The following is a 25,314-nucleotide window of genomic DNA, read 5'->3' on the forward strand; positions in this document are numbered from 1 at the left end:
GAGTGCTGGACCTATATGCTGGAGCAGCCTCGTAGTAATAGTGGTAGAACTGCTGACTGCTGTTCTGACGTTCAAGTCTCCCGACAATTTTCCAAAAGTTATCACTATGTATTACAGTTATCTCAGATATATTGACGAGACAGACTGAAGAGGAAGGGTAGGTAGAGTAGAGAGAGAGAGAGGGGAGAGAGAGAGAGAGAGAGAGGGGGGGGGAGAGAGAGAGAGAGATTATACTACTTCAGTGTGCCTACTGCTCTCGTGGAGATAACGTGCTCTACACAACCAGGTGAGAAGTGGATACATACAGATGCTTTTAGAGACTGGCCTGATATATAGACATAGACAAGCACAGCAATAATAGTCCTATTATTATTATATTATACTGGCCAATGCTAGCCAGGCCTCACTCTCGCATTTATGTTCCTGTCTTCTCTCTTTGTTTTTTTGTAAGCTACCAAAGTGCTGCTGTATGGTGCAGTGGTGACTTTATTGACTAGTGGTGGCTTTATTGACTAGTGGTGGCTTTATGACCAGTGGTGACTATTGACTAGTGGTGACTTTATTGACTAGTGGTGGCTTTATGACCAGTGGTGACATTATTGACTAGTGACTTTATTGACTAGTGGTGGCTTTATGACCAGTGGTGAATTTATTGACTAGTGGTAGCTTTATGACCAGCGGTGACTTTATTGACTAGTGGTGGCTTTATGACCAGTGGTGACTTTATTGACTAGTGGTGGCTTTATGACCAGTGGTGACTATTGACTAGTGTTGGCTTTATGACCAGTGGTGACTTTATTGACTAGTGGTGGCTTTATGACCAGTGGTGACTATTGACTAGTGTTGGCTATGACCAGTGGTGACTTTATTGACTAGTGGTAGCTTTATTGACTAGTGGTGACTATTGACTAGTGGTAGCTTTATGACCAGTGGTGACTTTATTGACTAGTGGTGGCTCTATGACCAGTGGTGACTATTGACTAGTGGTGGATTTATGACCAGTGGTGACTTTATTGACTAGTGGTAGCTTTATTGACTAGTAGTGACTATTGACTAGTGGTAGCTTTATGACCAGTGGTGACTTTATTGACTAGTGGAGGCTTTATGACCAGCGGTGACTTTATTGACTAGTGGTGGCTTTATGACCAGTGGTGACTTTATTGACTAGTGGTGGCTTTATGACCAGTGGTGACTTTATTGACTAGTGGTGGCTTTATGACCAGTGGTGACTATTGATTAGTGGTAGCTTTATGACAAATGGTGACTATTGACTAGTAGTAGCTTTATGACCAGTGGTGACTTTATTGACTAGTGGTTGCTTTATGACCAGTGGTGACTATTGACTAGTGGTGGCTTTATGACCAGTGGTGACTTTATTAACTAGTGGTGGCTTTATGACAAATGGTGACTATTGACTAGTGGTAGCTTTATGACCAGTGGTGACTTTATTGACTAGTGGTAGCTTTATGACCAGTGGTGACTTTATTGACTAGTGGTGGCTTTATTGACTAGTGTTGACAGTGGTTTATGACCAGTGGTGACTTTATTGACTAGTGGTGGCTTTATGACCAGTGGTGACTTTATTGACTAGTGGTGGCTTTATGACCAGTGGTGACTTTATTGACTAGTTTATGACCAGTGGTGACTTTATTGACTAGTGGTAGCTTTATGACCAGTGGTGACTTTATTGACTAGTGGTGGCTTTATTGTAGACTTTATTGACTAGTGGTGGCTTTATGACCAGTGAGCTTTATGACCAGCGGTGTAGTGGTGGCTTTATGACCAGTGGTGACTTTATTGACTAGTGGTGGCTAGACTATTGGTAGCTTTATGACCAGTGGTGACTGGTGACTATTGACTAGTGGCGGCTTTATTGACTAGTAGTGACATTATTGACTAGTGGGTGGTGACTTTATTGACTAGTGGAGGCTTTATGACCAGCGGTGACTTTATTGACTAGTGGTGGCTTTATGACCAGTGGTGACTTTATTGACTAGTGGTGGCTTTATGACCAGTGGTGACTTTATTGACTAGTGGTGGATTATGACCAGTGGTGACTTTATTAACTAGTGGTGGCTTTATGACAAATGGTGACTATTGACTAGTGGTAGCTTTATGACCAGTGGTGACTTTATTGACTAGTGGTAGCTTTATGACCAGTGGTGACTTTATTGACTAGTGGTGGCTTTATTGACTAGTGTTGGCTTTATGACCAGTGGTGACTTGACTAGCGGTGGCTTTATGACCAGTGGTGGCTTTATTGACTAGTGGTGGCTTTATGACCAGTGGTGACTTTATTGACTAGTGGTGGCTTTATGACCAGTGGTGACTTTATTGACTAGTGGTAGCTTTATGACCAGTGGTGACTTTATTGACTAGTGGTGGCTTTATTGACTAGTGGTGGCTTTATTGACTAGTGGTGGCTTTATGACCAGTGGTGACTTTATTGACTAGTGGTGGCTTTATGACCAGTGGTGACTATTGACTAGTGGTAGCTTTATGACCAGTGGTGACTATTGACTAGTGGTGGCTTTATGACCAGTGGTGACATTATTGACTAGTGGTGGCTTTATGACCAGTGGTGACTTTGACTAGTGGTGGCTTTATGACCAGTGGTGACTATTAACTAGTGGTGGCTTTATGACCAGTGGTGACTTTATTGACTAGTGGTGGCTTTATGACCAGTGGTGACTATTGTCTAGTGGTGGCTTTATGACCAGTGGTGACTATTGACTAGTGGTGGCTTTATGACCAGTGGTGACTATTGACTAGTGGTGGCTTTATGACCAGTGGTGACTTTATTGACTAGTGGTGGCTTTATGACCAGTGGTGACTATTGACTAGTGGTGGCTTTATGACCAGTGGTGACTTTATTGACTAGTGGTGGCTTTATGACCAGTGATGGCTTTATTGACTAGTAGTAATTTTATTGGCAACTAGTGGCTTTAATAACCAGTGCAAGCTTTAATGATCACTTTCAGCTTTAATGACCAGCGCTAGTTTTAATAAGTGCTAACTCTAATGACCAATGTTAGCTTTAAGTAGTGCTAATTCTAATGACCAGTGTTAGCTTTAATGATCGGCGCTAGCTTTAGTGCTGATCCCCTCAAGGTAGGTTCCTTGATGCTGGTGAGGGGATCTTGATCTAAGGAATTGGATCTTTGCTCCAGTTCCCTGAATTAAGCCTGAATACCTTCCATCCCCCCCACATGCGCTGTATAATCCTACGGGTTTAGCGCTCCCCATGATTATAATTTAACTTTTAGTGTGCTTTAATGACCAGCGCTAGTGTTAACTAATGACTAGTACTATCCTTAATGACTAGTGCATACTCTAATTACGTCACGTGACAATGTAGAGTCAGCTACAGAACCAGCCTGAACAAGGTTTCGTATGCAGAGCTTTTATTAAGTCAGTTTTGGTAAAGCTCTAAATAGAGCACGAAAACATTGCTTTAAGAAAATCAAGTTGTCGACCTGTCTTTAATCTTATTATCACGTGGGCGTTCCAACAGGGATATAATTCTATTTTATGCACATTGTTCATTATTTTTTTACAGGGATGGGGAAGATTATGGTTAGGTTACGTAAGGTTGGGTATCGTGAGGTTAGATTAGGTTTGCCTAGGCTAGTTGAATTTAGGTTAGGTTACGTAAGACTGGGTATGGTTAGGTTAGGTTATGGTAGGTTCGGCTTGGATAGCTTAGGTTAGACTAGGATAGGTTAAGATAGGTAGTAGAATCTATTACAAAGTTACTCATCACAAATGCGTTAGGTTAGGCTAGTGTTCGTTAAGCTAAGTTAGGCTAGCGTTACGTTACAATAGGTTAGGCTAGTGTTACGTTACAACAGGTTAGGCTACTGTTTGTTACGTTAGGTCAGAGTGATGTCACGTTACGTTAGGTTAGGCTAATGTCACGTTACGTTAGGCTAGTGTTACGTTACAAAGTTAGTCATAACAGGTGCGTTAGGTTAGGCTAGTGTTATGCTACGTTAGATTAGGCTAATGTTACATTAGGTTAGGCTGGTGTTACACTACGTTAGGTTAGGATAGTGTTACGTTACATAGTCATAACAGGAGTGTTATATTAGGCTAGTGTTACGTTACATTACCGAGTTATTCAGGTTCGCCGCAGACGGTCTAACTCACCGATACGGAAGAGCACCCTAGCTCAAAACTGGTCGGGCCTCGATTCCTTGATCAACCTGTGGTGTTAACCCACCTGTGGTGCTGACCCACCTGTGGTGTTAACCCACCTGTGGTGCTGACCCACCTGTGGGGCTGACCCACCTGTGGTGTTGACCCACCTGTGGTGTTGTTCCACCTATGGTGTTAACCCACCTGTGGTGTTAACCCACCTGTGGTGCTGACCCACCTGTGGTGTTGACCCACTTGTGGTGTTAACCCACCTGTTGTGCTGAGCCACCTGTGGTGTTGACCCACCTGTGGTGTTGACCCTCCTGTTGTGCTGGGCCACCTGTGGTGTTGATCTACCTGTGGTGCTGACCCACCTGTGGTGTTGACCCACCTGTGGTGTTGACCCACCTGTGGTGTTAACCCACCTGTGGTGCTGACCAACCTGTGGTGCTGACCCACCTGTGGTGTTGACCCACCTGTGGTGTTGATCCACCTGTGGTGTTGACCCACCTGTGGTGTTCCTCCTGTGGTGTTCTTCCACCTGTGGTGTTGTTCCACCTGTGGTGTTGTTCCACCTGTGGTGTTGTTCCACCTGTGGTGTTGACCCACCTGTGTTGACCCACCTGTGGTGTTGACCCACCTGTGGTGTTGTTGCACATGTGGTGTTGTTGCACCTGTGGTGTTGTTGCACATGTGGTGTTGTGCTGCACCTGTGGTGTTGTTCCACCTGTGTGGTGTGGTGTTGTTGCACCTGTGGTGTTGTTCCACCTGTGGTGTTGCATCTGCGGTGCTGTTCCACCTGTGGTGTTCCACCTGTGGTGTTGTTCCAACTGTGGTGTTGTTCCACCTGTGGTGTTGTTCAACCTGTGGTGTTGTTCCACCTGTGGTGTTGTTCCACCTGTGGTGTTGATCCATCTGTGGTAAATCTGAAGAATTGTGTAATGAAGGTCTCATTGCATAGTGCCTTTCTCACTACTTAACCTAACCTATCGTAGCCTATTCTAACCTAACCTGACAGAAGTCACTAATAACCTGCAGTTAGGAGAGGACACTTACAACACTTTTCGATCCATTCTGGATCATTGTCAAGACAGATTTTTCAATGGTCCGGTACAGACCGAAACGTCTTCCTGAGGTTCCTCTCCTAACATAATCTAGCTTTACAATGCCCAACCTAACGAAACCTAACCTAACCTAACCTAGCCTAAACCAACTCAAACCCATCCCAAACCCGACCCAACCTAATAAAATCCAACATAATCCAGTGTAACCCAGTCTAGCGTAACTTGATATTGCCAAATGTAACATAACCTAACCAAATCAAACCGAACCTAACATTTATTTTTTTTTTTTTTTTTTTTTTTTTTTTTGGGGGGGGGGGGAGGTACAATTTGCACAAAATGAAACTATTGAAAATCTCACTTGATAATATACATTTTAATTTATTATTAATGATTGAACTTTGCCGAGCAGTTAAACTCTATAATATTAACATTGTTATTATTATTATTATTATTATTATTATTATTATTATTATTATTATTATTATTATTATTATTATTATTATTGGGAAGTGATAAACTGGAGGGGATCATACAGTGTCTGGGGGAATGGGAAGCAATCAGTTTTGAGCCAAGGAAAGGGAGGACAGGTCCAATTTCTTGGATCAAGAGTCCCTGTTGTATCTTCGCTTGACACTTTTAAATCTACGTATCCAAAATTACTAGTTGTCCAAAACTGCTACTTATTCAAGCCCCTCAAGGAAGGTTCCTTGATGCTGGTGAGGGACTCTTGATCTATGGAATTGGATCTATGCTCCAGTTCCCTCAATTAAGCCTGAATACCTTCCATCCCACCCCCAGAGGCACTGTATAATCCCTACAGGTTTAGTGCTCCTCCATAATAATACCCAAAATTGCTAGTTGTCCATAATGGCTACGTATCCAAAATTACTACTTATCCAAGATGGCTACATATCCAAAACTGCTACTTATAAAAATTGCCTATATACTTTATGAACCTGTTTTATCCATTGTTAATTTTTAATGCTATGTATCTTTATATAGAGAGTTGGTAGTCACGCAATTACCTTTTGGTAATCACCCATTTCTAATAACCAATTTGTAGTTAAATATTTTTAATTATTCGTATGTAGCTACAGGAGCTAGAGCTGTACTTGAGGTGTCTCATCTTCAACGATTTGTTCGTTATATAATTTTTTAGATTTTCCAGCAGCTGTAGCAGTTATTACAACCTCGTTCAATTAAATACGTTGCTCTCTCTTAAGACATTTATTCTTGGTAGGTGAATGGACAGAGATGCAACTAATGTGACATTATATATCTGTCCTATGGTGTAATAGTTAGCACTTCGGGCTCTGAATCCAACAATCCGAGTTCGAGTCTCGGCAGCATCTTTGTTAATTTTGGAGAACTGTTCAAGGACTTAATTAACCGCGGGGGCGTTGACCACCCCTCCCCCACGGCACACTCTCCAGGTAGTTAGGCAACGTTTCGCTCTCCAGGAGCGAACATTTTGTCGGTAATTTTACCATTATTACCAAATTTATTCTTGGCATCCCTTCCTGACTCGACCAGATTCTCCGTCATGCTGACGGGCAAATCCTGTATTGTCATCACTGGCCATTATGTATGAGGGAGTCACAAGCTGTATTTTACGTCTCAACTTGAGAGTTTGGCCACTGATCACACGAGGCATCTGACAGAGCAACAGTTTGTGAGATGTTATACATTTTGTGCTGAAAATTGACATTTCCCAAACCTACTGAATGTTATGGTGTGTTTGTAACAAGGGAATTCGCTTCGGTGTTATTAGCCCAAACGCAACAATTTTAGGTGTTCCTACACAGCACCTCAGGTGTGTACACTCTAAAAACTGACAGTGAAATTTCACTGAAGTGAAAATTATTATTATTATTATTATTATTATTATTATTATTATTATTATTATTATTATTATTATTATTACAAGATTTTATCATTGTATTTTTGAGGAAATGTAAAATACTTTGGGGCTATGAAGCACCCGGGGAATTGGAGGTAATCAGGTTTGATCCAAGGAAAGAAGAGGCATAGTGCCTGTGAAATAAGCTTGCCCTTGTAAGGCTACCCTTCCGCCGTAGGGATTCCCCTCCCTGCCCCGGCCATAGGGCTGCTCTCCACCCCATCCCCCCATTCCCCAGTGGGTCGTAGATGGTTCTTCGCTGGTTCAAATTCCTCAGGAGTCGGTGACAATCGCTCTCTGATAAGAGCCAGTGTCAGGGCTTCTTCCCTGGCGAATGTATTATCACCGTGCTGTGTTATATTTGATTGGGGAAGAGTTTCGCCAGGATTGGCTATGAAGCAAACATCGGAACGTGGGCAAGCAATAATTATCTTTCCAGTCACTATGTTATTCTGATAACTCTGCTGTATCTTACCAACATTGTTTCTTTTAACTTTAGTTTAATATCTTTTATTATGCACCTTATACACCATCCTGTGTGGATAGACCAAGGCATGGTGTGCTGTATTTACAACTTAAAATCACGAGAGCCCCCAAAACGTACTGGTTCTTATTCTTCCCTCCTCACGCACGTTCCTCTCACAAAGTCTGTTCCTAGCCCATTACGTCTCCCCTTTCCCTAACAAAAATGTAATTTTAAAGAATGAAAAGGCACGTCGCCGTAACAGGAACACTGCACGAATAACCTGTACATATAAGAATAAAACTTATTTTACCTTTTGTTCACTTTAGATCACCTTACTTGTTACTCTTACAAGTAACATGTAAACGGTTTAGAAATCCGCCAAAATCGGATGTGAAATCGGGCCGAAATCCCGTCATAAGTATGTCTCCAATGTGCGGGTTGTTTGTCTGTCGTGCAGTGTATATCTCTATGCTCAAGTGCAAATGGTGAAATATTGATTCTCACGTACTTGGGTAAAATCTGTGTACGTGGTAAGAACATAAAAATGAAGGAACACTGAAAAAGGCCTGCTGACCCATAGTGAGCAGATCATTCTCAAACCCAAACCCTCTAACAAAAATATTTGGTAAAATTTGTGCATGTGGTCATCGTGAATTTGATCAATAATCCATTTCACCATAACCATTGAACAAAATAATGAAATGTACATGTTGGCTGGACCTATTGCCCACACTTCATATAATAAACCTGGTCACTTTACCCCTTCCCTTGCTCCCACAAATACTTCATTAGACTTGAACTCGCAAATTGACTTCGTGTGTGTCCTGCTCTCGCAGTGACCTTATGTGTGACATGTCTTTCTCCGAGACTGACCTCATGGTGCTCGTTTGCCTTGTATGGAGGTGCTGTATAGCCGTTGTGGCTTAGCGCTTCTTTTTGATAATAATAATAATAATTGTATGGAGGTGTATTTGCTCATTCTTGTTGGTTTAGAAAGACACGTAAGCAAACACTATAACATATTTATTAGAAAACGTTTCGGTCCTGGGACCTTGATCACTTCTAACATACAGAGGTAGAAAGACATTATATATAGGCGGAGAGTGAGGTGTGACGCACGTGACCTGAGGAATGTCATAAGAACATAAGAATGGAGGAACACTGTAGAAGGCCTTCTGGCCCATGCGAGGCAGGTCCTTATCAAAAACAAGCTCTGCCTATGATGAGGACGGGTAGACGATGAAATCACGTGACTCCTCTGTTGTTGGGTTGGTGCTGCTTAAGTATCATGTATGCCAATGTTTTTGAAATTTTGTAGTTTCCAGTGTTGCGTTCTATAGTGTCGGTGACGGCGATTAGTGAGGCTTCTAGGCACTGTCGGCGTCTGAGGTCTGGTTCAGTGAGAACGAATTGTGCCTCATTCCAGTTCATCAAATGCCCCGTGGAGTCTCTGTGGAGGACACATGCGTACCTTACATCGTCTCTGTTAGAGGCATTTCGATGCTCATTCAGGCGGACTGCAAGATCTCTGCCTGTCTCGCCTACATATTTCTTGGGACAGAACCCACAGGGGATAGCGTAGACGCCTGCTATAGAAGTTAGAGGTGTGGGGCTGCGTTTCGTAGTGAGGTCTTTGATAGATGATGTGTTTATGGTGGAAACGTTGATGTTACTCATAGCAAGTGTCCTGCGAGTATTCGTGGCAACATCGCCACATGGGAGTACTATGAACTGTTTAGGGGGCTGTTCCAGATTTTATTGACGATAATCATACTTATGAATATGAAGGGATCTGCTTTTATGATTGTTTTCTTAATAATGTACACAGTGCCCAGAGTATATACATTCCCCAGAGAGAAATTAGGTCTAATAATAACGATCCCAAATGGGTTAACAGGAGGCTAAAGCATCTATTAGGGGAGAAAAGGGGAATTTATAGGCGCATCAGAAGAGGAGAGGTTAACCTTACTGACCAATATGTTCAGCTTAAAAGAGAAGTAAAAAAGGCGATTAGAAAGGCTAAACGTGACTATGAAATTAGAGTTGCTAATGAATCAAAGACTAATCCAAAGGGGTTCTTTCAAGTGTATAGGACGAAGGTGAAGGAAAAAGTAGGACCTCTGAAATCTGGGAATGGACAGCTGACGGATAATGAACTGGAAATGTGTTCCTTATTTAATGACTATTTTTTGTCAGTTTTTACACAGGAAGATGTAAATGAGATTCCAGTAATTAACAATTATTTAGTTCCTGATGAATTTAAGTTAACTAATATTACTGTCACGAGGGACATGGTTATTAAACAGATAGACAAACTGAAACAAAATAAGTCCCCGGGACCCGATGAGTTGTTTTCAAGGGTACTTAAGGAATGCAAGATGGAGCTTAGTCAGCCATTAACGAGTGTATTCAATGCGTCCATCCTTACCAGTGTTGTGCCAGAGATGTGGAAGATGGCTAATGTGGTTCCTATATTCAAATCAGGGGATAAGTCCACTCCTTCAAATTACCGTCCAATAAGCCTGACATCTATAGTGGGCAAGTTATTAGAATCAATTATAGCTGACATTATCAGAAGTCACCTTGAAGAGCATAACTTGATAAATGAATCTCAGCATGGATTCACGAGAGGTCGTTCCTGCCTGACAAACTTACTGACGTTCTTCAATAGAACATTTGAGGCAGTTGACAGTGATAAGGAATATGATATTGTTTATTTGGATTTTAGTAAAGCCTTCGACAGAGTACCTCACAAGAGACTCTTAAGAAAAGTGGCAGCTCATGGTATAGGAGGTAAAGTTCTAGCATGGATTGAGGCATGGCTTACCAATAGAAAGCAGAGAGTTACCATTAATGGAGTGAAATCTGAATGGGGATTAGTCACTAGTGGCGTTCCACAAGGATCAGTTTTAGGCCCTCTCTTGTTCATAATTTACAGTGGTGACGTGTACTTAGCTCTGTGAAGACCTGTTTGTGTGCTCTCTGTGAATCTGAACCAGGATGCCCTCTCTTGAGCAGCTTTACCAGCAGCTGAGAGAAGAACTCAGAGTTGCTAAACTGGAGATACGGCGATTAACGGAGGAGAACAAGAGGATTCGTAGTAATCCTCCTGTTGTGAGTCCCCAGGTTAAGAGGGGAGCTTGGTCAGTGGCCGGGCAACATGGAACCAAGCTGAAGATTAAGAAAACGGTTGGAGAGGCAGAAACAACGAGAAACCAGAAGACTGCCGTGGAAACTTCCAACTCATTCTCGGTGCTACCTGACGAATGTGAGTGTTCTACTGGGAATGCCACAACGAGCACCAAGGAAGCATTGGCAGACGTGAGTGAGACATCCCTAGAAACCCCAACGAAGACCATCGAGAACGTCATGACGAATTCTACAAGTGGTGTAATGCTACCTGGCGAATGTGAGTCGACTACTCGGAGCATCACTACGGACGACGCCAAGGAAGGTAAAAACATTGTTGTTGTTGGGGATAGCCAGATTAGGTACATGGATAGGGCATTCTGTTTGAAGGATAGGAGTAGGAGGCAGAGAGTGTGTTTTCCTGGGGCTGGGATGAAGGATATTGTTAGCCGTCTGGATGACATCATGAGAGGTAATGGGAGCAATCCTATTATCTGTCTCAGTGCTGGAGGCAACGATGTTGGCAGACGTAGGAGTGAGGACCTGATTAGCAGGTATAGGTCAGCAATAGAGATAATTAGGAAGAAGGGTGGGAAACCTGTCATATGTGGCATTTTGCCAAGGAGAGGAGTTGGAAATGAATGGTTGTCCAGAGCAATTGGTGTCAATTGCTGGCTGGACAAATACTGTAAGGAAAATGCGGTAACATTCATTGACAACTGGGACCTCTTCTATGGCAGAAATGACATGTATGCCAGGGATGGGGTTCACTTGTCTAGGTGTGGGGTGGGAGCACTGGCCAACGCAGTGGAGGGAGCTGTTAGGTCTTTAAACTAGGAATAGTTAGTGGTATGGGTTTTGGCGGGAAAACTGTGAAGTCGCAGGGTAGTAACATGAGTACTAGGAGAACTAGTAATAGGCAAAATGAGGTGGATATTGGAAAGCCAGTGGCACTAATTGACAAGGACAGTAATAGGTTTAGTGGAATAACAGAAAGGAGCAGGAAGGGTAAAGAGATAGGAGGGTCATTAAATATTTATTACACAAATAGTCGCAGTGCTAGGAATAAGATGGACGAGTTGAGACTAGTTGCTAGTGCAGGTAACATAGATGTATTTGCCATTACTGAGACGTGGTTTAATTCAAAAAGTCGGGACATGCCTGCAGAATGTCACATTCAGGGTTTTAAATTGTTCCAAGTAGATAGAAGTATCGGGAAGGGGGGTGGGGTGGCATTGTATGTCCGAGATCGCTTGAACTGTTGCATAAAAACGGGTATTAAGTCTGAAGTAACACATACAGAGTCTGTTTGGATAGAATTTTCAGAGGGGCATGAAAAATTAATTTTAGGTGTGATATACCGTCCCCCAAATTTAGATAGGGACCAGGGGAGACTACTATGGGAGGAAATTGTTAGGGCCACAAGGCACGATAATGTAGTAATTCTAGGAGACTTTAACTTTAGTCATATTGATTGGAATTTCTTGACTGGGAATTTAGAATCATACGATTTCTTAGAAGTAGTTCAGGATTGTTTTTTGAAGCAGTTTGTGACAGAACCTACAAGGGGTAATAACCTGCTTGACTTAGTTCTGGCAAACAATGAATCCCTTGTTAATAATTTAGAAGTTTCAGAGGAACTGGGTGCTAGCGACCACAAATCAATTACATTTAGAATTGAATGGAAGTATGATAGTAGGGATAACTCAGTAACAGTCCCAGATTTTCGCTTAGCAGATTACGATGGGCTTAGAGAACACTTATCATCTGTTGACTGGGGTAACGAAGAGAGCTATCAATATGACAGTTTTCTGAACACAATACATGCTGCTCAAAGAACGTTTATCCCTTATAAGGAAATTAGATCAAATAGAAATGACCCAAAATGGATGAATAATAGGCTGAAATATCTACTAGGGCATAAGAAAGGAATTTATAGGCGTATCAAAAGAGGCGAGGGTCATCTTATGAATCAGTATATTGACATTAAGAGGGACATTAAAAAGGGGATAAGAAAAGCTAAAAGGGACTATGAAATTAAAGTTGCTAGGGATTCTAAAACTAACCCAAAAAGTTTTTTCCAGGTATATAGAACAAAAGTCAGAGATAAGATAGGTCCCCTTAAAAATAACTATGGGCATCTTACTGACAAAGAGAATGAAATGTGCTCGATTTTAAATAATTATTTTCTCTCGGTTTTTACACAGGAAGACACTAATAATATTCCGGTAATTAATTTTTATAGTGGATCAGAAGAAGATAAATTATGTAACATCACAGTCACTAGTGAAATGGTTGTGAAGCAGATAGACCGACTGAAGCAAAATAAGTCACCGGGTCCTGATGAGGTTTTTTCAAGGGTTCTAAAGGAATGCAAAATGGAAGTCTGTGAACCATTAACTAATATTTTTAATTTATCTCTTCAAACAGGTGTAGTGTCTGATATGTGGAAGATGGCTAATGTAATTCCTATTTTTAAAACAGGGGACAAGTCGTTACCGTCAAATTACCGCCCAATAAGCCTGACCTCAATTGTAGGCAAATTACTAGAGTCAATTATAGCTGAGATTATAAGAAGCCATCTCGATAAGCATAGCTTGATTAATGATACTCAGCATGGATTCACAAGAGGCCGGTCTTGTCTAACTAATTTATTAACTTTCTTCAGTAAAGCTTTTGAGGCTGTTGACCACGATAAAGAATTTGATATTATTTACTTAGATTTTAGTAAGGCATTTGATAGAGTTCCGCACCAAAGACTGTTGAAGAAAGTAGCAGCTCATGGCATTGGGGGAAGGGTGCTCTCGTGGATCGAATCATGGCTCACAGACAGGAAGCAGAGAGTGTCCATAAATGGGGTTAAATCCGAGTGGGGATCAGTAACAAGTGGCGTTCCACAGGGATCAGTCTTGGGCCCGTTGTTGTTTATAATATATATCAATGATCTTGATGAAGGAATTACTAGTGATATGAGCAAATTCGCCGATGACACGAAGATAGGTAGGATAATTGATTCAAACGTAGATGTTAGGGAACTTCAGGAGGATTTAGACAAACTCTACTCTTGGTCAGAAAAGTGGCAGATGCAGTTCAATGTAGATAAATGCAAGGTTCTGAAGCTCGGGAGTGTCCATAACCCTAGCACTTATAAGTTAAATAATGTAGAACTTAGCCATACAGATTGCGAAAAGGACTTGGGGGTTATGGTAAGCAGCAACCTTAAACCAAGACAGCAATGCCTAAGCGTACGTAATAAGGCAAATAGATTACTGGGATTTATATCAAGAAGTGTAAGCAACAGAAGTCCAGAGGTCATACTGCAGCTTTATACATCATTAGTAAGGCCTCACCTAGATTATGCAGCTCAATTCTGGTCTCCATATTACAGAATGGACATAAATTCGTTAGAAAACATTCAGCGTAGGATGACTAAATTAATACATAGCATTAGAAATCTTCCTTATGAAGAAAGATTGAAGACTCTTAAGTTACATTCACTTGTTAGACGAAGAATGAGGGGAGACCTGATCGAAGTGTATAAGTGGAAGATAGGTATTAATAAAGGGGATATTAACAAGGTCTTGAGGATATCTCTCCAAGAGAGAACCCGCAGTAATGGATTTAAATTAGATAAGTTTAGATTTAGAAAGGACATAGGAAAGTATTGGTTTGGAAATAGGGTAGTTGATGAGTGGAACAGTCTACCTAGTTGGGTTATTGAGGCTAGGACTTTGGGTAGTTTCAAATTTAGGTTGGATAAGTACATGAGTGGGAGGGGTTGGATTTGAGTGGGACTTGCACATCAGAGCTTATTTCTTGGGTAGCATTGAAAATTGGGTTGGTCAAATGTTTGTTAGTGGGATGAATTGTAAAGGACCTGCCTAGTATGGGCCATAACATAAGAACATAAGAATGTAGGAACACTGCAGAAGGCCTACTGGCCCATACGAGGCAGGTCCTTATCAAAACGACATCTACCTAAAGCTACTCAAGAAACAACTCCCGCACCCCCCAACACCAATCAAACCCAGCCCCTCCCACTCATATATTTGTCCAGTCTCTTCTTAAAGCTACCCAAGGTCCTAGCCTCTATCACCCCACTGGGAAGACTGTTCCACGCATCTACAACTCTGTTAGAAAACCAGTACTTACCTATGTCCTTTCTAAATCTAAATTTATCCAACTTAAATCCATTATTCCTGGTTCTTACCTGGTTCGACACCCTCAGTACTTTATTAATGTCTCCCTTGTTTATGCCCGTCATCCACTTATACACTTCAATGATATCTCCCCTCATTCTACGCCTCTCCAGAGAGTGGAGATTTAAGGCTTTAAGTCTATCTTCATACGGGAGGTTCCTTACACAGTAAATCATTTTAGTCATTCTTCTCTGTATGTTCTCTAATGAGTCTATGTCCATCCTGTAGTAAGGGGACCAAAACTGAGCAGCATAATCTAAATGAGGCCTCACTAGTGATGTATAGAGCTGTAAAATAACTTTTGGACTTCTGTTACTTATACTTCTTGAGATAAATCCAAGTAATCTGTTGGCCTTGTTGCGCACACTGAGGCACTGCTGTCTTGGCTTTAGATTTCTGCTTACCATGACTCCCAAGTCTTTTTCACATTCTGTATGACCAAGCTCTACTTCACCTAGATTATAGCTTCGAGGGTTATTTTCATTACCAAGGGCAAGTACCTTACACTTATCCACATTAAACTTCATCTGCCATTTCTCAGACCAAGACATTAATTTGTTCAAATCGTCCTGGAGTTCATTGATATCCTCCTCAGAGTGAATTATACGGCCTATCTTTGTATCATCAGCAAACTTACTCATGTCACTAGTAATCCCTTCATCAAGGTCATTAATGTAAATTATGAACAAGAGAGGGCCTAAAACTGATCCTTGTGGAACGCCACTAGTGACTAATCCCCATTCAGATTTCACTCCATTAATGGTAACTCTCTGCTTTCTATTGGTAAGCCATGCCTCAATCCATGCTAGAACTTTACCTCCTATACCATGAGCTGCCACTTTTCTTAAGAGTCTCTTGTGAGGTACTCTGTCGAAGGCTTTACTAAAATCCAAATAAACAATATCATATTCCTTATCACTGTCAACTGCCTCAAATGTTCTATTGAAGAACGTCAGTAAGTTTGTCAGGCAGGAACGACCTCTCGTGAATCCATGCTGAGATTCATTTATCAAGTTATGCTCTTCAAGGTGACTTCTGATAATGTCAGCTATAATTGATTCTAATAACTTGCCCACTATAGATGTCAGGCTTATTGGACGGTAATTTGAAGGAGTGGACTTATCCCCTGATTTGAATATAGGAACCACATTAGCCATCTTCCACATCTCTGGCACAACACTGGTAAGGATGGACGCATTGAATACACTCGTTAATGGCTGACTAAGCTCCATCTTGCATTCCTTAAGTACCCTTGAAAACAACTCATCGGGTCCCGGGGACTTATTTTGTTTCAGTTTGTCTATCTGTTTAATAACCATGTCCCTCGTGACAGTAATATTAGTTAACTTAAATTCATCAGGAACTAAATAATTGTTAATTACTGGAATCTCATTTACATCTTCCTGTGTAAAAACTGACAAAAAATAGTCATTAAATAAGGAACACATTTCCAGTTCATTATCCGTCAGCTGTCCATTCCCAGATTTCAGAGGTCCTACTTTTTCCTTCACCTTCGTCCTATACACTTGAAAGAACCCCTTTGGATTAGTCTTTGATTCATTAGCAACTCTAATTTCATAGTCACGTTTAGCCTTTCTAATCGCCTTTTTTACTTCTCTTTTAAGCTGAACATATTGGTCAGTAAGGTTAACCTCTCCTCTTCTGATGCGCCTATAAATTCCCCTTTTCTCCCCTAATAGATGCTTTAGCCTCCTGTTAACCCATTTGGGATCGTTATTATTAGACCTAATTTCTCTCTGGGGAATGTATATACTCTGGGCACTGTGTACATTATTAAGAAAACAATCATAAAAGCAGATCCCTTCATATTCATAAGTATGATTATCGTCAATAAAATCATTAGCTAGATAACCCCAATCAAGATTAGACAGATGTTCCCTAAGTCCATTATAATCGGCAGAACGAAAATCGGGGATTTTTACTGTATTATCATTATTCTTGCATTCCCAATTAATGCTAAAGGTGATGGATTTGTGATCACTTGCGCCAAGCTCTTCAGTGATCTCCAGATTATTCACGAGTGTTTCCTTATTTGACAAGACTAGGTCTAGCAAATTATTACCCCTGGTAGGTTCAGTTACACTCTGTTTCAGAAAACAGTCCTGAACTGTTTCCATGAAGTCACTGGACTCTAGATTACCTGTCAAAGAATTCCAGTCAATTTGGCTAAAGTTAAAGTCCCCTACTATGACTACGTTACTGTGTCCAGAAGCCCTAACAATTTCGTCCCAAAGAAGTCTCCCTCTATCGTGATCCAAGCCTGGAGGTCGGTATATTACACCTAGAATTAGTTTTTCTTGACCCTCCACGAACTCTACCCAAACAGACTCTGTTACTGCTCCATCTATTTTTATACCTTTTTTTATGCAACAATTAATATTTTCTCGAACATACAATGCAACTCCTCCCCCCTTCCCATTACATCTATCCACATTGAATAACTTAAATCCCTGAATATTACACTCAGCAGTCATATCCCGACTCTTTAAATCATACCACGTTTCAGTTAATGCAATGATATCAAAGTTCCCAGCACATGCTACCAAACGTAGTTCATTAATTTTATTTCTTGCACTTCGACTGTTAGCATAAAATACCATCATATGTTTTTTCTTCTGCACATTTTTCCTATTCATCTTTGTTTTTACACAATTTCTGAAATTATCATTACCCAGAGTTACTCCATGACAGTTACTATTAAGATTCTTAATATCAGAGCATAAGTCAATATATCCATACTCATTATTAATCATTTCTAAACCCATACCTCTAACTAATCCTAGTTTAAAGTCCTAACAACCCCCTCAACTGAGTTAGCAAGAAAACCCACACCTGCCCTGGATAAGTGAACCCCATCCCTGGCATACATGTCATTTCGGCCATAGAAGTTGTCCCAGTTGTCAATGAATGGTACTGCATTATCCTTACAGTGTTTATCCAGCCAACAATTAATACCAATTGCTCTGGACAACCATTCATTACCAACACCTCTTCTTGGCAAAATGCCACATATAACAGGGCGCCCCCCCTTCTTCCTAATCATGTCTATAGCTGTCCTGAACTTTCTAACTAAATCCTCACTTCTACGCTTGCCTACATCATTGCCTCCAGCACTGAGGCAAATAATAGGATTGATCCCATTACCGTTCATGATGTTGTCAAGCCGGCTAACAATGTCCTCCATCCCAGCCCCAGGAAAGCATACCCTTTGTCTCCTACTCCTGTCCTTCAAGCAGAATGCCCTATCCATGTATCTAACCTGGCTATCCCCAACAACAACAATATTCTTACCTTCCTTGTTGTCGTTCGTCGTGACGATCCCAGTAGTAGACTCACATTCGTCGGGTAGCACCGAGAATGCGTTGGAGGTTTCCACGGGAGTTTCCACAGCAGTCTCTTTCTTCTTCATCGTTTCTGGCTTTCCATTCGTCTTCTTGATCGTCAACTTCGTCGTCCCCTGCTGTCCAGCCACTGACCACGATCCCTTCTTGACCTGAGGACTCGAAACAGGAGGACTACTACGAATCCTCTTGTTTTCCTCGGTCAATCGCCGTATCTCCATCTTCGCTGCCCTCAATTCTTCCTTAAGTTGCTGGTAAAGTTGCTCGATGGAGGGCATCTTGGTTCAGTCCACGGGAGCAAACAAGACACTTCTTCACAGAGTTAAGTACAGGTCAGCACTCAAAGTACAGGTCACCACTCAACACAAGGGTATCTTGGTACAGACCTGCAATCAACTTCGACAACCTCTACTAGTGAGAACGGCTGGATTTGAGAGGGACCTGACCCTCAACCAAAGTTCTTACCTCTCCTACCTACGTCTCACCTCCTGGCGCTATAAAAGGCTCCATCCTGTCACTTCAACTCCATATTGTTTCAGACTATGGAACAATGCTCTTCTCCAGACTGAGGGACTGACCACCTCAAAACTTTAAGGGTGATGGACTGATTACATCGTCTTCAAGTATCTTCTGCTTCTATCAACTTTTCTGTACTCGACTGAAGAAGCCTACTGTGTAGGCGAAACGTTTCGAAATAAAGATACCTAACTGTTGCATATGTGTCTTTTTTTTTTTTTTTTTTATTTCCAATTTGTGCACACATACAGAGGTACAAAAAAAATACAGATAAGAGCAGTATGCCAAAGCCACTTATACTATGCATAGCATTACGGGCTGGCTTAAAATTAACTTAAGATTAACTAAGCAATGATTATTATTATTATTATAATCAAAAAGAAGCGCTAAGCCACAAGGACTATACAGCGCTGCTACTAAGCAATGATGAAATCAGTGATAAAACATTAATGTAAACAGATAACTATAAAGCACAAGTGAGTATTACAAAGACAGGTCATATGGTTGCATTCAGTTAGGTAGTGATTCTGTTAGGTAGTGTATTTAAAAAATAATAAAGTTAGATTGGGTTTTAGGTTTAACATTTATGTGATATAATTGTGAGAAACATTTAAGATATACAATTTATAATGTTCAGTTATTCAGTATTTATTTGGTTTTGGGTGAGTAAGTAATCTTTGAGAAGAGACTTGAATTTATAAACAGGTAGTGTTTCTTTTATATTTACAGGTAATGAATTCCAGATTTTAGGGCCTTTTATGTGCATTGAGTTTTTGCATAGTGTGAGATGGACACGAGGAACATCAAAGAGTGATCTGTGCCTTGTGTTATGGTCATGTGTTCTGTTGAGGTTGGCAAGGAGATGTTTGAGGGGAGGGTTAATATCAGAGTTAAGTGTTCTATGTATGTAATAGGTGCAGTAATAAGTATGGATGTTTTGTATGGTGAGTAGGTTTAGTGTATTGAATATTGGTGGAGTGTGCTGCCTGTAGTGAGAATTTGTTATCATTCTAACTGCAGCCTTTTGTTGGGTAATTAGTGGTCTGAGATGGTTAATTGTTGTTGAGCCCCATGCACAAATTCCATAGGTGAGATAGGGGTAAATAAGAGAGTGATATAGGGCCAGGAGGGCTGACTGTGGAACATAGTACCGTATCTTCGATAGTATGCCTACAGTCTTGGAAATTTTCTTAGAAATTTGATGTATATGTGTATGAAATTTGAGTCTATTATCAAGGTGGATTCCTAAGAATTTTCCCTCTGTTAGTTTTGTGATAGGTGATCCATTTATCATTATGTTAAGAGGGACATCTGTAGCTCTGTTACCAAACTGAATGAAGTAGGTTTTGTCAATGTTTAGTGTAAGTTTGTTAGTCCTCATCCAGGTAGATATTTTCTGTAATTCGGTATTTACAGTATTGGCTAGCGTGACTGGGCTCGGGTGAGAGAAGACGTATGTAGTGTCATCTGCAAATAGTGTGGGTTTGAGTAATTGCGAAGCATTTGGAAGGTCATTTATGTATAGGAGAAAGAGAAGAGGGCCAAGGACACTTCCCTGTGGGACACCAACTGTAATTGGTTGTGCAGAAGAGTTTGCCCCATTTGCGTACACATATTGGCTTCTGTTGCTGAGGTAAGACTTGAGGTAGTTGAGGGAGTGCCCTCTTATACCATAGTGTGACAATTTTACGTGGAGCAAGTCATGGTCAACTGTATCAAAAGCTTTACGTAAGTCAATGAAGATCCCCAGTGGGACTTCTTTTTTCTCTATTGCAGTGTATATATGTTCTAGCATGTGTATAATAGCATCATTAGTATTTTTATTAGGCCTGAATCCAAATTGGCAGGGGTTGAGTATGTTTTGGGAGATAAGGTAGGAGTAGATTCGTTTATGAATTAATTTTTCGAAGATTTTTGAGAGAGGGTGTAAGTTGGATATTGGCCTATAGTTATTCAACTCTGTTTGGTCTCCTCCTTTGTGGATCGGGGTGACCCTTGCTATTTTGAGTACTGTAGGGAAGGTGGAGGATTCAATGGATTTGTTAAAGAGTGTTGCAATGATTGGTGATAGCACTTGTGACACTTTTTTGTATATAAGGGGTGGTAAGGTATTTAAATCTCCTGCCTTGTTTTTTAGTGCGTTGATAATAAGGGAGACTTCGTATGGGTTAGTCGGAGCTAGGAACAGTGTGTTCGGGTAGTTGCCGGTGAGGTAGTCATTTGGTGGGGTATCTGAGCTTGGGATTTTATTGGCAAGGTTTTGTCCTATAGTGGAGAAGAAATCATTGAGTCTGTTTGCTGTTTCTGTTGGTGGGAGTTGGGGTTCATCTGTTTTTGCTAATTTTATTTCGCTATTTCGTGATATCTTTTTTGTTCCCAGAATTTCTGATAGGGTTTTCCAGGTCTTTTTTATATCACCTCGTAAGTTGGATAATCTGTTCTCATAATACAATTTTTTTGCCCTTCTTATCAGGCTGGTTAGGATTGACGAGTAACGTTTTGTTTGGTCTCTGGTTATGTGACCCATTCTGTACTGTTTTTCATATTGGTGTTTTGTATTTATGGATTTGAGAATGCTGGGTGTTAGCCAGGGACTGTTCAGTCTCTTTGCTGTCATCTGTTTAGTTTTTTTAGGGCAGTGCTTGTTATAGAGGTATTGGGTTTTTTTTAGAAAATTATTAATACATTCGTCAATATCTGTATAGGTTTCTAGCTCAGTGTGCCAATCAATGTTTGCTATTGCTGTTGTGAAGTTATTAATGGCTGCCTCATTGTGAAGTCTGAAGGTGACTTTAGTAGTGTCTTGGGGTAGTTTACCAAGAGTTGTTATGAGGAAAGTAGGGTAGTGGTCTGTGGTATTATCTGTAATTATGCCTGATTTTAAAGGGGATATGGTGTTGGTCCAGATGTGGTCAAGTAGGGAAACACTAGTCTCTGTAACTCTTGTAGGTTTTGTTACTGTTGGTAGTAACATACAGTTACTCATTGTGTTTGTGAATTCAGTAACGTGTGGGTCCTGGTCTTGCAGGAGATTTATATTGAAGTCACCTGAGAGTAGTAAGTGATCTTTGTTCATGCGTGCATCAGTTATCATACTTCCTAGATTTTGACTAAATTGGCTAATGTTTGACTGTGGAACTCTGTAGATGTTTATCAATGTGAGAGGTTTTTGTAGGTACTTTGGATTTGAATTTAGCTATTATATATTCCCCATGTTCATCCCTTGTGCAAGTATTAGTGATACATTCTAGTTGGTCTGAGTAGTATATGGCTGTGCCACCCCCTTGTTGGTCTGGCCTACAGTTGTGTATGGCTGTGTAACCAGGAATGGCATAGACATCTGTACTATCAGGCTTTAGCCAGGTTTCAGTTAGTGTAATGATGGACATATTGGCATGTAAGGAATTTAGTAATGCTATGAGGTCATCGTAATGCTTGCTTAAAGATCTGATATTGTAGTTAAAGATAGTTATGTTGTTGTTGGCACTGAGAAGTGCCTTTGATTGTTCTGCAGTGTAGTAATTACAGTAACTGTTTGATTCATTTAAGTCATTAAATAAGAGGTTGGTATCAGGATCAATGCTTGTAATCATAAGATTTGTAGTGAATCTATAGTTTGAATTAAGTATAAAACAAAGTAAATAGTCTTAAGCTAAAAAATAGCACCTGGATTATTTAACAAATGTAAAATAATGAGCTAAGGGACTAATACAAATAAAGTGATGATCAAATAGTGGAGCTTGGGAATATGATAGTAGGTAGTACTATAAAGGTAATTTTTTAAAGTTAGAATTATAGTATAAAATTATAATATAAAAGGGACTAATATAGGTTGTGGTGAACAATAAAGTGGTAATCAAAAAAATGAGCTTTGGAATATAATGGCAAAATTGTGAACTTATTCTACTTTAGCACCTAAGAATAGCACCTTGATTATTTTAACAATTGTGAATATATAAACTAGGATAGTTATATAAAGCTAAAATAAAGGAGAAAATATATAAGGGACTAAAATTAAGTAATGGTAAGCAAAGTTAAATGGACAGATGGTAGGAATTATAATATAAACTTATAATATAAAAATACAATTTGAAATGGTACTTGCAATTGCACTAGAGTCTGGTATAGGTTGTTGACAAGATCAAGATTATACCTAGATTTAAATTGACAAAATAAAATTCACAATTAAAGTACCAAAAGAATAATAGTAAAAAAATAACAATGGTAATGTCTTGATTATAATATGATAGTAAGAGGGTAGACAGGTACACAGGTACAAGGGATAATATAAAGGTTGGGGTTGAATATAAAAACTTGAAAATTTGGCTACAAAATGTTATGGGAAGTATAAAATAATGTTTAATGTACAAAAGTAAAATTGACTGGTAGTAAATATGGTGTTTAATAAAATTTTAGTAAGTAATAATGATTACAAAAAAGTGAAAAAGTAATGTTTATTTCATTCAATATTGCACTGGTAGTTATACTTGAGGTTATATGGCAGTACAAGGTAATTAAGAGTAATCTAGGATAGTAAATGTGGTATTAAAACAGGTAAAGGTAATTAGACAAGTAATGGTTATTAAATGTCAAAAATGTTAAGAGTAAATTGAAATTTTAGTAAAAATGATATTTATTAATTTTAGTAAGTAATATCAATTGATAGTATTTAAAAAAATATGAGGTAGTAATATGGACAGAGAAAGTATCAATTCAGCTAATGTTTAAGCGAACAATAGTAAATAACAAAATCACATAAGGTGACTTATGCTTACTAGTAAAATCACAAAATGAGGTAGTTGATTATTTAATTACTAAGAGATTGTACAATGAAATTTGAACAATAATGGAGCAAAACGTACACTACACTACGTAGGCTTTTTAGTTGGACATTGTTTAGTTATTCTCTGTAAGATTGGTATCCCTGAGAAATCGTGATAGATCATTCTCGTTCGTGATTGTGTACAGTTGACCTACATTTGTTTTCCTAACTAGAATTTTCCCATCCCGTGTGAAGCATTGGTGTATTGTGTCATTATTCTCTCGCTTAAGTTTTCTGACTCTATACAGGAGGTTCTGACGTTTTTTGGTAAGACACTCGTTTATATATACCTCTTTCTTTACTTTAATAGATGCAATAATTAAGTCTTTTTTCCTGTCATGTGAGTGGAATCTAAGCATAACACTTTTTCTACCATGGGATCCTAGTAACCTGGCTTCTTTTATTTCTGACTCTGGTACAATAACACTTGTTTGGTCCTTTATGATCTGCAGAGTAATTTCTTTACTGTTTGTTTGGTTCATATCACTGGGAAAAAGTGGACTGTTAACTATTACTGCGTCCGATAGTTTATCTTGTTCAGTTTTATCTTCTTGGAGAGCAAAGTAGTCACTGAACTGGTTATCTAAGTTGTTCTTCCATTCTTTTACTGCTTCTTCAACCTTTGTATTAAGAGATATTATTTGTTGGGTATGGCTATCTATGACTGCTTGGATGGTCTTGTCACAGTTAGTCATTCCTGGTGTTGATAACTTTTGTTCAAGACTGAGGATTTTGTTTTCGAGTTGTGTCATCCTGGTGTCTTGTTTTGCTAGCGTCTCTCGAAGATTCATATTTTCAATAACTAAGTTGGAGATGCATGACTTTAGGGTATCTGGATCGTTGGTCATACCTGAGAGACTACTTGGTAGGTTGAATCCGGGGAAGAGAGGGGAGGATGGGCTGGTGGCAGCCATGTTTGTTGTTATTGTTGTGGTGTGGCCTTGAGTGGTGGTGAGTGGGGTGGTTGCTGGGCCGGCGTCCTCCTGGCTACACTTGTTGAATAGTTGATTTTTCGGTGTTTTCTTGCTGGCCTTGGTGCTGTTTCCTCTTAGGTTGCGCCTCATAATACTACAGGAATTGTTGAAGTTAAGAAGAAGTTGTAGTATACAAAGCTTAGGGTTACGTTGTTCGGCTGGCAGCGGGGTGTTGCTTTCGGTTTGTTTGCAGTCTTCCTTTGATCTCTATTTTTTCGATTTGTAGGTTTCACTGTTGGTAATCTTTGGTCATTCTGGGTGCTACGTTGGGTAGTGGAGTTTTGCTTGTAACTAGGTCATCATAGGAGCATTGGTAGCTCTGGTAGTTGGAGAAAAGTACGGAGCTTGGAAGACGCTGCTCTCTTATCTTGAACTGTTAGGGATTCATTGTTTGCCAGAACTAAGTCAAGCAGGTTATTACCTCTTGTAGGTTCTGTCACAAACTGCTTCAAAAAACAATCCTGAACTACTTCTATGAAATCATATGATTCTAAATTCCCAGTCAAGAAATTCCAATCAATATGACTAAAGTTAAAGTCTCCTAGAATTACTACATTATCGTGCCTTGTGGCCCTAACAATTTCCTCCCATAGTAGTCTCCCCTGGTCCCTATCTAAATTTGGGGGACGGTATATCACACCTAAAATTAATTTTTCATGCCCCTCTGAAAATTCTATCCAAACAGACTCTGTATGTGTTACTTCAGACTTAATACCCGTTTTTATGCAACAGTTCAAGCGATCTC

General features: G+C 40.0%; 1 protein-coding gene across 1 annotated transcript in view; it reads left to right on the forward strand.

The window, feature by feature from the left end:
• The first annotated feature begins 239 nt into the window (after window positions 1-239).
• Window positions 240-25,314, forward strand: part of LOC128698083 (carboxylic ester hydrolase) — a 52,600-nt gene continuing 27,525 nt past the window's right edge. The window contains exon 1 of the mRNA XM_070097591.1: window positions 240-286. The gene's annotated coding sequence lies outside the window, so the exon portion shown is untranslated. The remainder of the gene's footprint in view (window positions 287-25,314) is intronic.

The sequence above is a fragment of the Cherax quadricarinatus genome, chromosome 58 (assembly GCF_038502225.1).
Source record: "Cherax quadricarinatus isolate ZL_2023a chromosome 58, ASM3850222v1, whole genome shotgun sequence".
NCBI lineage: Eukaryota > Metazoa > Arthropoda > Malacostraca > Decapoda > Parastacidae > Cherax > Cherax quadricarinatus.